Below are 9,993 nucleotides of genomic sequence, written 5' to 3'. Positions count from 1 at the left end.
CTGATTGAGCTTTAAAATATTCCCATGTGAGAGCGGTGTAAGGCTGTCAGCTTCGGTTACTCCAGCATCGCCCAACAGCTTTGAACCAGCCCAGCATGCTGTAGCAGCTCACTCACAGACTATTGTATCATTTCCTTCCTTTTGTGTATGTATATGTGTGTGTATATGTGTGTGTGTGTGTGTGTGTCTATATCTGAATGTATGTGTGTTTTTGCACATGCAGATGTCCGTGTGCCTAAATCACAGGTTTGGTATTTCTGAGGTATTGTTTTGGTACTTTTAAAATGTCATTTTTTCCGACATCTCTTTAGAGTGTAATGCTCTTAGTTAATTATTTAACTAATTTTTAACTCTATCTTCTAATTATTCCTTGTTTTAAGTGATCTTATTCCTTTGGCAGGTCATTTAGCTTAAATCAAGAAACAATAGTAAGTTAAATAAGATATAAAAAGATATATATTGTCAAGAACTACAGCTTGAAACAAGCAAAATGATCTGTCAGTGGAATCAGATACTTTCGTACACAAAAGGATGGATATTCCCAGGTTTTCTCTCGTCTACACAAAAACACTGTTTTTGGTCACTAAAAACTGAGCTTTTTGAAAACTCTCTCTAAGGTGGATATTTTTGAAAACTGTTTTCGTGAACAGAAAAACGGAGCTTCATGAAAATGCTGCCATCACATCACATGCATGCATATCTCTGGCTGAATTTCAGATACCTCCCTACTCCCTATATAGTGAACCACATAAGTCATAGAACTACAGCGAATACACACAGACAGCACTAGCGTTCAGATTTCCACTTATAAATTTGCATAGTACACTGCATAGGGAGCAGTGTGTCATTTGACACACTGCTTTTCTTCCTTTCTCAGGGCTAGCACACTCATGCTAGTGCTTTCGTCTCTGTGTGGAAAGAAACACAGAGAGAAATACAAATATCTGGATACGTGTACGAGGCCTCACTTGCTAAGATATCATTTTTTTGCTGTGTATGTGAGGCTTCTCAGTTCCAGGGATACACATTTTTGTGCTTTTCATCATCTACCACACCTGACTCAACAATCAGGTACCGACCTCTATGCACCATTAATAGACTACCCTAGACCAAAGGTGTCAAAAGTATTCACATTCAGTGGAGATACTAGGATTTAAAAGACTTCTATAGAAGTATCAATGTAAGCCTTTTTTAAAGTTTTATTAAGAAAACTAAAGTCAAACTTCAGAGGCGTGTGATCAATAAGCTTTATTGGAATGTAAATGTGGGGCTTAGTCGGGACGTTTCACTGCAGCTCTCTTGAGTCTCTGCCACGGACGTCTTCATACTAGACTACAGACGTCTGCTGTGTGCTTGCTGGAGAGTGATGTGACGTGCAGGTGCGATGGCTTGCTTACACCCAATAGGGTGTCAGAATGGTGTATGTTTATACTTCTCATCCAACCACAATCAAATTCACACTTTCCGGATGGCGAGATTTATCTGTTTTTTAGGAATAGGAGTAACGAGGCTATTTTTAAAATGTAAGGAGTAGAAAGTGCAGATAATTGGGTGAAAATGTAACAAGTAGAAGTAAATGGTCAGCTAAAAATTATTACTCCAGTACAGTATAGATAACCAAAATTTCTACTTAAGTAACGTAACAAAGTATTTGTACTTTGTTACTTGACACCTCTGCCCTAGACAGAGTTCATCTGTGACATTACTTTAGTGAGGAGAACAAAACAGAGCTTTATTAGAACTGATAAGTACGGCGACATTACCAGTTAGCAGCCAAACCAAATACTAGAGTTGGGCTTCTAATTCTAACTTTGCATTCCACCTTAAATAGCGCCGCAGTTACACTGTGTCCATTTCCACAGCACAACAAAACTGCTGCATTATTTAAGGTGGAACGGAAAGTTCAGGGAGGAGGAAAAGATTAGCTTAGATTTGGCAACAGACGGCCCAAAGAGCACCAGGTAAAGAGTTTCTTTGTGTAATTCTGTATGTATATGTGTCAATCTCAGCACCGTGTGTCAATATATGGACTGAATTTGGCAGTCAATGATGTATTATATTTTGAAACCTACATTTTTTAATGATTAATTATTACAGTATTTAATTGGACATTTTATTACATTCAGTAATTAAATGAAAATTCTTGCAAACTGACTTCAATCTCAAGTCATAGGAGTGAGAGAATACAGTCTGGAACATCCAGAACAAACGAAATACTGTCTGAGATGACTGACCTATGCTACAGATGTCGCAGATGGGAATCGGGTGAAAGACGGTGAAGAATTCTGTGTGCTTCCAAATTTGCTCATTTCCAAACTGCTGAGCTCCCAGCCTAGCAGGACATGTCTTTAATGTGGCACATAAGAAATAATGTCTTCCCAAGCTTGCTGTCACAATCCTATATCCTATTTAGCAAGGCTTGAGCAACACCTCAGAATACTGGCCCATTATTGCTTCACAGCGCCGAAGACAAGATAATATCCCGCTTCGCTCCTGTCGTGTTCATCAACACACAGAAGACATTCCTGTTGCATTTATGGACAAACAAAGAGCAGAAGTGTAGCAGCTAGTAGTATTTTGAGACTTGCGAGTGCAGTGTTGTTCTATTCATTTCCAACGTAGCCTTTTAGGGTTTTTATGGAGAAACCTGATCTTCATGATGAGCATCTGAAAAACAGTAATGGGTAGGGATCTCTCGATCTGATCCAGGCATGGTTTAATGCATCAGGTATCAGCTATTTTAATCTAATTCCAGTTCCAAGTTCACAAAATGTTCAGAACGTCATCTGGTGTCCTCAAGATCATTGTCCATTAATGGACATTATTGCCCAGCTGGCAGCAGTGCAGACATTTTCAGAAAGTAAATAAAAGTGTTGGGAGTCTGCAGTGTGGAGCTATTTTACACTGAAACATAAAAACAGACTCTCACTAAAATGCTCCGTTTTACCAGCGGGAGAACCGGCACTCGCCTTTCTCTGTTTATAATCCAGCACTGAAGAGCTCATTCAGAACCAAGTGGAGGATAACGCTAATGCTAATACACACACACTAGCTATAGAAACCCAAATCACAGCACATTCACCCACTATAAACCAGTTATTGCACACCAGTAGACCAACTACAACAGATATCGGTCCAGAGCGTGTATCACTACATATACACACACACACTTACTGCAGTGTTTTAAAGGAACTGGGAGCTCAGTGGTCAGGAAGGAGAGTCATGAATAAGTTCAGAATGTCTCATGATCACTCTACCACCTTAGTCCGCACGCTTCTTTACCTTTAGATTCTGCGCCTGTATCTGTCAGCTTGTCAACAAATGTATGTGTACAGCATGTGTCCCCAACTGCAGGGGGCCGTACCAGTTCTCGCATTGTACTGCTTTCAGATATGCATCCTTGAAACTGAGCTGCAGGCCCAGCAGAATGGATATCTGTACCTCTGCCACAACAGCATCAGGACATATTTTGTTGTAAAGACCTGAAAATCGCTAGGAAATTGGGGCTCTACGTTCTGGTTCGCTGGCCTAGATACTGTTGGTTAGCGCTTGGCAGTGCAGAGGCCCATCTTCTGTGTGGTTCAGAGAGATTACTAGAAAACTGCATCTCAATTACCACGAAGGGTGTGTGTCTAGGAAAAGGCTGAGTGAGTGATACGAGATGCTAATAGGACTGAAGGGTGGAGACCATTAAAAAAATCCTCTTTCCTCTTTCATTCCTGCCTGTTTCTGTGTGAATGAGGTGTCCTCTGTTTGACTCCAGTGGCAGCATCATGTCCGGCTTTAGTGGGACCCACCAACAGAGACGTCACTGGCCTCTCTCACTCTCTCTCTCGCTCTGCAGTCCCAGACATTTCAGCTGCTTGAAAGAAAATCAGGCAGTGCCTGGAGACACTAGACTGTTAGTAGTGATTGTGGGTCCACTCTGTACTATACAGGCTTTCAGGAACTGTACCGAGCTCTGTTTTATAGCCCAATAAATAATAATACACCTGAATTAGTATTGAAGAACCTACACAACACTATACAGCAAATATATCAAAGTAAAATACAACATTCTTTGGAATTGATCACTTAAACATACACCGATCAGCCATAACATTAGTACCACTGTCAGATAAAGTGGAAAACATCAGAGGTGGATATATTAAGCAGTAAGTGAACAGTCAGATTTTGAAGGTGTTTTGACACTAGACGACTGGGTCAGAACGTCTCCAAAACATCAGACAGGTCTTGTTGGGTGTTCCTGGTGCGTAGCGGCCCGAATAAGGACAACCAGTGCACCGGCGACAGGGTCAGTGATGTAATCCACAGAGGCCCCACCTCACAACCTACAGGACTTAAAGGATCTACTGCTAATGTCTTGGTGCCACATACCACAGGATGCCTTCAGAGGTCTTGTGGAGTCCATGCTTCGAATGGTCAGATCTGTTGGGGTGGCACAAGGCAGGTGGTACTAATGTTATGGCTGATCATTGTATTAGTCATGAGAGTGTTTAATAGGATTAACATACAAATGTCAGTTTGGTGGAGCTAAACAAATTCAGGCATCAATGCACTGCAAGGCCTTAATTTCACCACTGGATACAGCTGTCCTGCATTTCTTATGACAGTGCTGCCCCCTGCTGGTATAGGAAGGAACGTTCAGGTCTACTGAATTTTCCTATGTCAGAGGTTCCCAAAATCAGTCCTGTTTTAACTATTCTAACACACCTGAGCCAGCACAAGAGAGGCATACAACATAAACATGTGCAGCATGTTGGGAAGACTGGAAAACTTAAAATAAGTCCTATTAATGTCCTGAGCTGTTTCTCCCTTCGTATTATTATTATTATGAAAAACAGTCGTCATTCATTTTTACACGACTGCTTTCCAGCTTCTCTTTATGTTTTTGAACAGATGTTCCCAATTCAACATCTAGGGACACTGCACTATGCTCTACGCTTTGCCTTGCCTGATCTAACACACCTGACCTGTATTGACTAAACAGGCCCTTTAAAGGCCCTAAGTGTCAGCTTCCCCCTTCTGGACATAGGTTTAGGCTCCCAATAGAGAAAAGTTTACGACAACTTTCTGTAGCTGTTATTTTAAGTTTGTTTAAATGCGTCCTAGCCTGAAAATGTCCACAAAGAACTGTAAACTACAGCGCTAGCTAGCTTACCTCGCTAATGAGCGCTCGTGTGGAGGAGGGAAATTGAAGAGAGCAGAAGCAAATGACCTCTGTTCCTATTGGCTGTCCTGTATGTATTGTGTTTTGTTAAAGAACTATAACCTTAATGGTCAAGTAGCTTTAGACTGACCGACAAGACATTGGCAAATATGCAGTTTTTTTCCCATCTGTTACAGGTGTCCTGGTCCTTGTCTTGCCTCTTGCCGTCTCTGTTCTGCTCTGCCGTTTGCACATCAGCACACGGCTCTGTTTATTTTCGTTCCTTGTCTTCGCCCTAGCCCCACTTTGTCTTTAGTGTTTCTTCGTCTGAGCCTCCTTTGTAGCCCTGTCCTCTTGTTAGTCTCAGGTGATCCTTGTTGGTCTGTGTATAAGTAGACTCTTTGTTCCAGTGCTGCTTAGTTTGGTCCTGTACATGTTCTTGTTTTAGGGCAGTTCATGGTATGCTTGCCTGGCCTGTTTGGGAATTGCCTGCCTGCCTACCTGCCTGCCAGTCTGTCTGTCTGTCTGTCTGTCTGCCTTTTTCTTCAGTTTGTGTTTCTTTTGAACAAGTTTTGCTTTGTTTGGGTTTGGGTTTATAAAGTACCTGCATTTATGTCCGCCTTCTAGCTCCACATACTGCGACACCACAAGGATAATGGGCCTCATTCACCAACCGTTGTTTTTTATAAAATATCATATTAAAACAGTTCATTTAGTTTTTTTGGAGGGGAGTAATGCAGATTTGTAAATAATTCAAAGAAAGTCATGGAAAAGGTATTGATCGCTCATAGCTCTATGTTTTAGGTATTGCCACTTATAACTGTATAACTTACCAACAATAAGGTAAAGGTGCACGTATTTAACACTGTGAACTGTACAGCGAAATGTGTCCTCCACATTTAACCCATCTGTGGTAGTGAACACACACACACACACTAGTAAACTGCGGCAGTGAGTACACGCACATCCAGTGCCCAGGGAGCAGAGAGGGTAAAGGGCCTTGCTCAAGGGCCCAACAGTGGCAGCTTGCCGAGCCCGGGTATTGAACCCACAACATTGTTATCAATAGCCTGGTGCTTTAACCACTGAGCCATCGCTGCCCATATATATATTAGAGCACTAAAGCAAACACTTTGTTGTGTTAGTATAGGTTTTATTTATGCTAGCTAGCACTAGTATAAGGCATTGATAAGACAGGCTTGCAAAATGAGCTTTGTGATATAGATATATTATATAGTTCACATAGAGTTTTATGGCACAAAGAACTATTTTATGCATGTGTATGGGAGTAATAGGCCTACTACTAATAATAATAACTACCAATATTATAACTAACATTATTACTATTGTTATTCTTATTATTATTATTATGGGTACAGATGTGCCCCTCTAAATTCTCTGTGTACCCAGTACAACAAGTAGCCCCCATATCAGTCGTAGACATTTCGCTAGGACTTTTCTCAAGAACAAATTTAGGATTTGTTATAACTTCTCAAGAGAATACTGGTGAATGAACGCCAATGGGTTTCAAAATAAACGGTTTTGCAGCTTAGTTTCCATGTTAGGACTGTAGGAGCTCCACAGTGAACGATACTTTTTTAAAAATCAAGTGTTTCATGCAATACTGGCCCTTAGTGATTTTGCAGGGCCATGATCTGAGATTTCTGTTGGACCATTCATTATCAAACTGCCCAATTTAGAACAACTGGTGTGAGAAAAGAGGCGAAATGAACATACATGATTTTCAAATAAGAGTCAAATTTTTTTTCATTAAAAAAATTGTTTCTACTCATTTTATGACGGACTCTGGTTCATTTTAAGGATCAAATAACACGGCTTTTCAGAATAAACCAGAGAGATCCAATGGAACTTTTTGACCAAACAACCTGGAACTCTTTAAGCGTTTCTGAATTAAACTGTGATGAGCCTCCATGAGTCCTCGTTATTCTTCAGTATCATCTTACCTTACTTACCTTACTTGTCACTCTACACTGCACCCCATTCTTCCATTGGTTCCCTTACTAATTCCGCCCTGCAGTACAGTACCTCAGAAGCTATATGGAAAGTTACACAAAAAAGACCCAGACTACCCACCCCCTGGATACCCCAAGATATAAAAAGAAGTGATTAAACTCGCTTGTGTTTGTGTGTGTTGGTGTGGGTGTGTGTGTGTCTGAGTGTGGCCTTGTGTGAGTAAATATAGCAGTGGAAAAGTGTGACTCACCCGGCAGGGATAGCAGGCAGACACTGAAATGGGGTTTCTCTGAGGGAAACGGGTCAGGTCTCTGTGCCTCCGCTTGACCCCGTACAGGCCAGTGAGCCAGGAATAGATACCATACTAATAGGATGTGTGTGTTCCACAGGGTCATAGGTTAAGACCACTGGTGTTATAAACCTCAGACCGAGGACATTGTCTTTGATATGCCCATAAAAACTAAAGATCTGACTATCTTTGATTTGAATGCGAGGGGGTTTTAATCGTCATGTGCTGGGGTGTAATTGTGGGAGTAATTGTACTTTGTTCTGTACTTAAAAGGTACTTTTAAAGGCAGATTTGTACTTTACTTAAGTATCGCCAGCTTTATTTCCATTCAAGGGATTTGTATGACTTTTTATTTCAACTTTAGTAGATAAACATAATTTATCTATACCATAAATGTTGCAAAGCCTGCATAGAATTATTATTATTATTATTTATTCAATGTATGTATGTATATATATATATATATATATATATATATATATATATATATATATATATATATATATATATATATCTAATACAAAATTCCTTAAACGTGCACACATTTAGTGCCATGTGACATGAAATTTCAAGGCCTGCGTCCCAAACCGTACAAAAGCACACAAAAATAATGCAAAAAAAATTTGCACCACCATTAACCCTTTAACACTCCAACCAACACAGCTAACACACACCAAGACTAATAAATAAGTGTATATATTAGAGATGGAAAAACTATATGTATCTCTATTGGGTGATGTTCAGCCACAATATGCGTCCAGACAGCATGTCTCTAACTCTAATCTCTTCTAGCTGATCCTGAGCCCATCAGATCATTTTGGCGAGCTAAGGATGAGAGCTGCTCTGTGCCAAGCTCCTCGGTTCCTTGATCTACCGGTAGAAGGTACTACAGAGTTCCCACACAGCTGCAGAAGGCCCTTAAAGCTACAGTTGTATTCCACTCTGTCTGCTGTATTTGCCTTATTTTCCATTAACCCCTAACACTCAGTGCTTATTACACACTAAGGTGTTTTACTCAGTAACTACAGGGACTTCTGTACAGACAGTGCATTCGGGATCCAGAAAACAAACACTACCAGCACCTAGGAGAGATACTTCAGACTGAAGAGGAGACGAGGCGTGTTTAAAAGGACCGCTGCCACTTTTCAGAAAAGGCTGCATCTGATCTAAATAGAAAGTGCTTAAACAGCTCAGAGAGAGGGAGAGAGGGTCTCTCACCGAACAGCTCTGATAGAAAGAAAATAAACTGTAATGAATAGACTGGCCGGATTAGTAGATTACGAGGATGTCAGGAAGTCAGCTCTGCAGAATGTAGGATACAGGCTACATACAAATAGAGATGGAAATACACAAAAACACAATGTTTTATATCAATTATTAAAATGTTTATTTATAAAACAACATTCTTTCACAGGAAATGACATCATTACATGTTATAATTTTATCGCAAAAATTATATTTTCATTTTTCTGCTTGTAAATTTAGCAAAAAGTTGATGGAATACTTGTACTTATATATATTCTACAAAAGAAATAACACATTTCCCTTTCGTCCTTCCAGTACTCATTACAATTCCCAAAGACCATGAAATTATTATTATTATTATTATTATTTTCATCATACCTAGATGTAGTTTCAGTGTGTTGAGAAAAGTGTCTGCTCGTCACACTTGCAAATGTCTACACACTGTGTACAGCTGGCGTCGGTGGAAAACAGTACATTTGATTTAACCAAGCCTCATAAACAGGCTAGCAGAAATTAGCATTACTGTAGTGGTGTCATTTTTTCCAGCTCTTTACTGTGGGATTGCTCTCACACAGCTAACCACTACTAACACCAGGAGAGTGACAACAGCTGGTTAGCGGATGGCCGTGTTCTCTCAGTCTGCCTCTCTCATATTTTAGCCAGATGTCATTTATTACTACAAACTAATTGATGTTGACTGTTAATGCACGGCATGAGGGGGCAATTAACCTACAAGTCTAGTCCACAAAACAGTTCATCTCTCCAGAAGAGGGCAGCGTAGAAATTTGCTGAAAATGGATTCACCAACACTTGCATGTAGAACATCCTTCCTCAAACTATAAACCTTGGCACAGGTTTTTATGTATTAGTGCCATATAGTAACTGTCTGTGTCCAATACGATGCCTTGTTGCCTATGCTGTCTCATGACTCAGTATCTCAGAAGGCAGCATTGCGACAAAGGTACCTACAGCCGAATAGCAATACATGGAAATACGTCATGACGTTGGCAGGATACCGACAAATACTGTCAGCTGGTGGCGTGAGTGATTAAAAACATGAGGCATAAAAAGACAGGTTTCAGCGACTACGCTGACTTTCTCCTCAGAAATAAAATATTAAGAGACAATAATAGTAAATAACTTACATTTCAGACTCAGAATCTCTTTATTTCGCCAAGTGTGTTACACATACAAGCAATTTTGCTTGGTAAGAGCAACATGAGTATGACATTCAACAAACAGACGGTTAACAAGTTTTACACTAAGAGAAAAAAAATGTATTTAACAATAAACAGAAGAAAGAATAATACATTTAAAAAGTTAAAAAGTACTAAAA

The sequence above is a fragment of the Salminus brasiliensis genome, chromosome 22, assembly GCF_030463535.1.
Source record: "Salminus brasiliensis chromosome 22, fSalBra1.hap2, whole genome shotgun sequence".
NCBI classification, from domain to species: domain Eukaryota; kingdom Metazoa; phylum Chordata; class Actinopteri; order Characiformes; family Bryconidae; genus Salminus; species Salminus brasiliensis.
Note: the sequence above shows the minus strand (reverse complement) of the source record.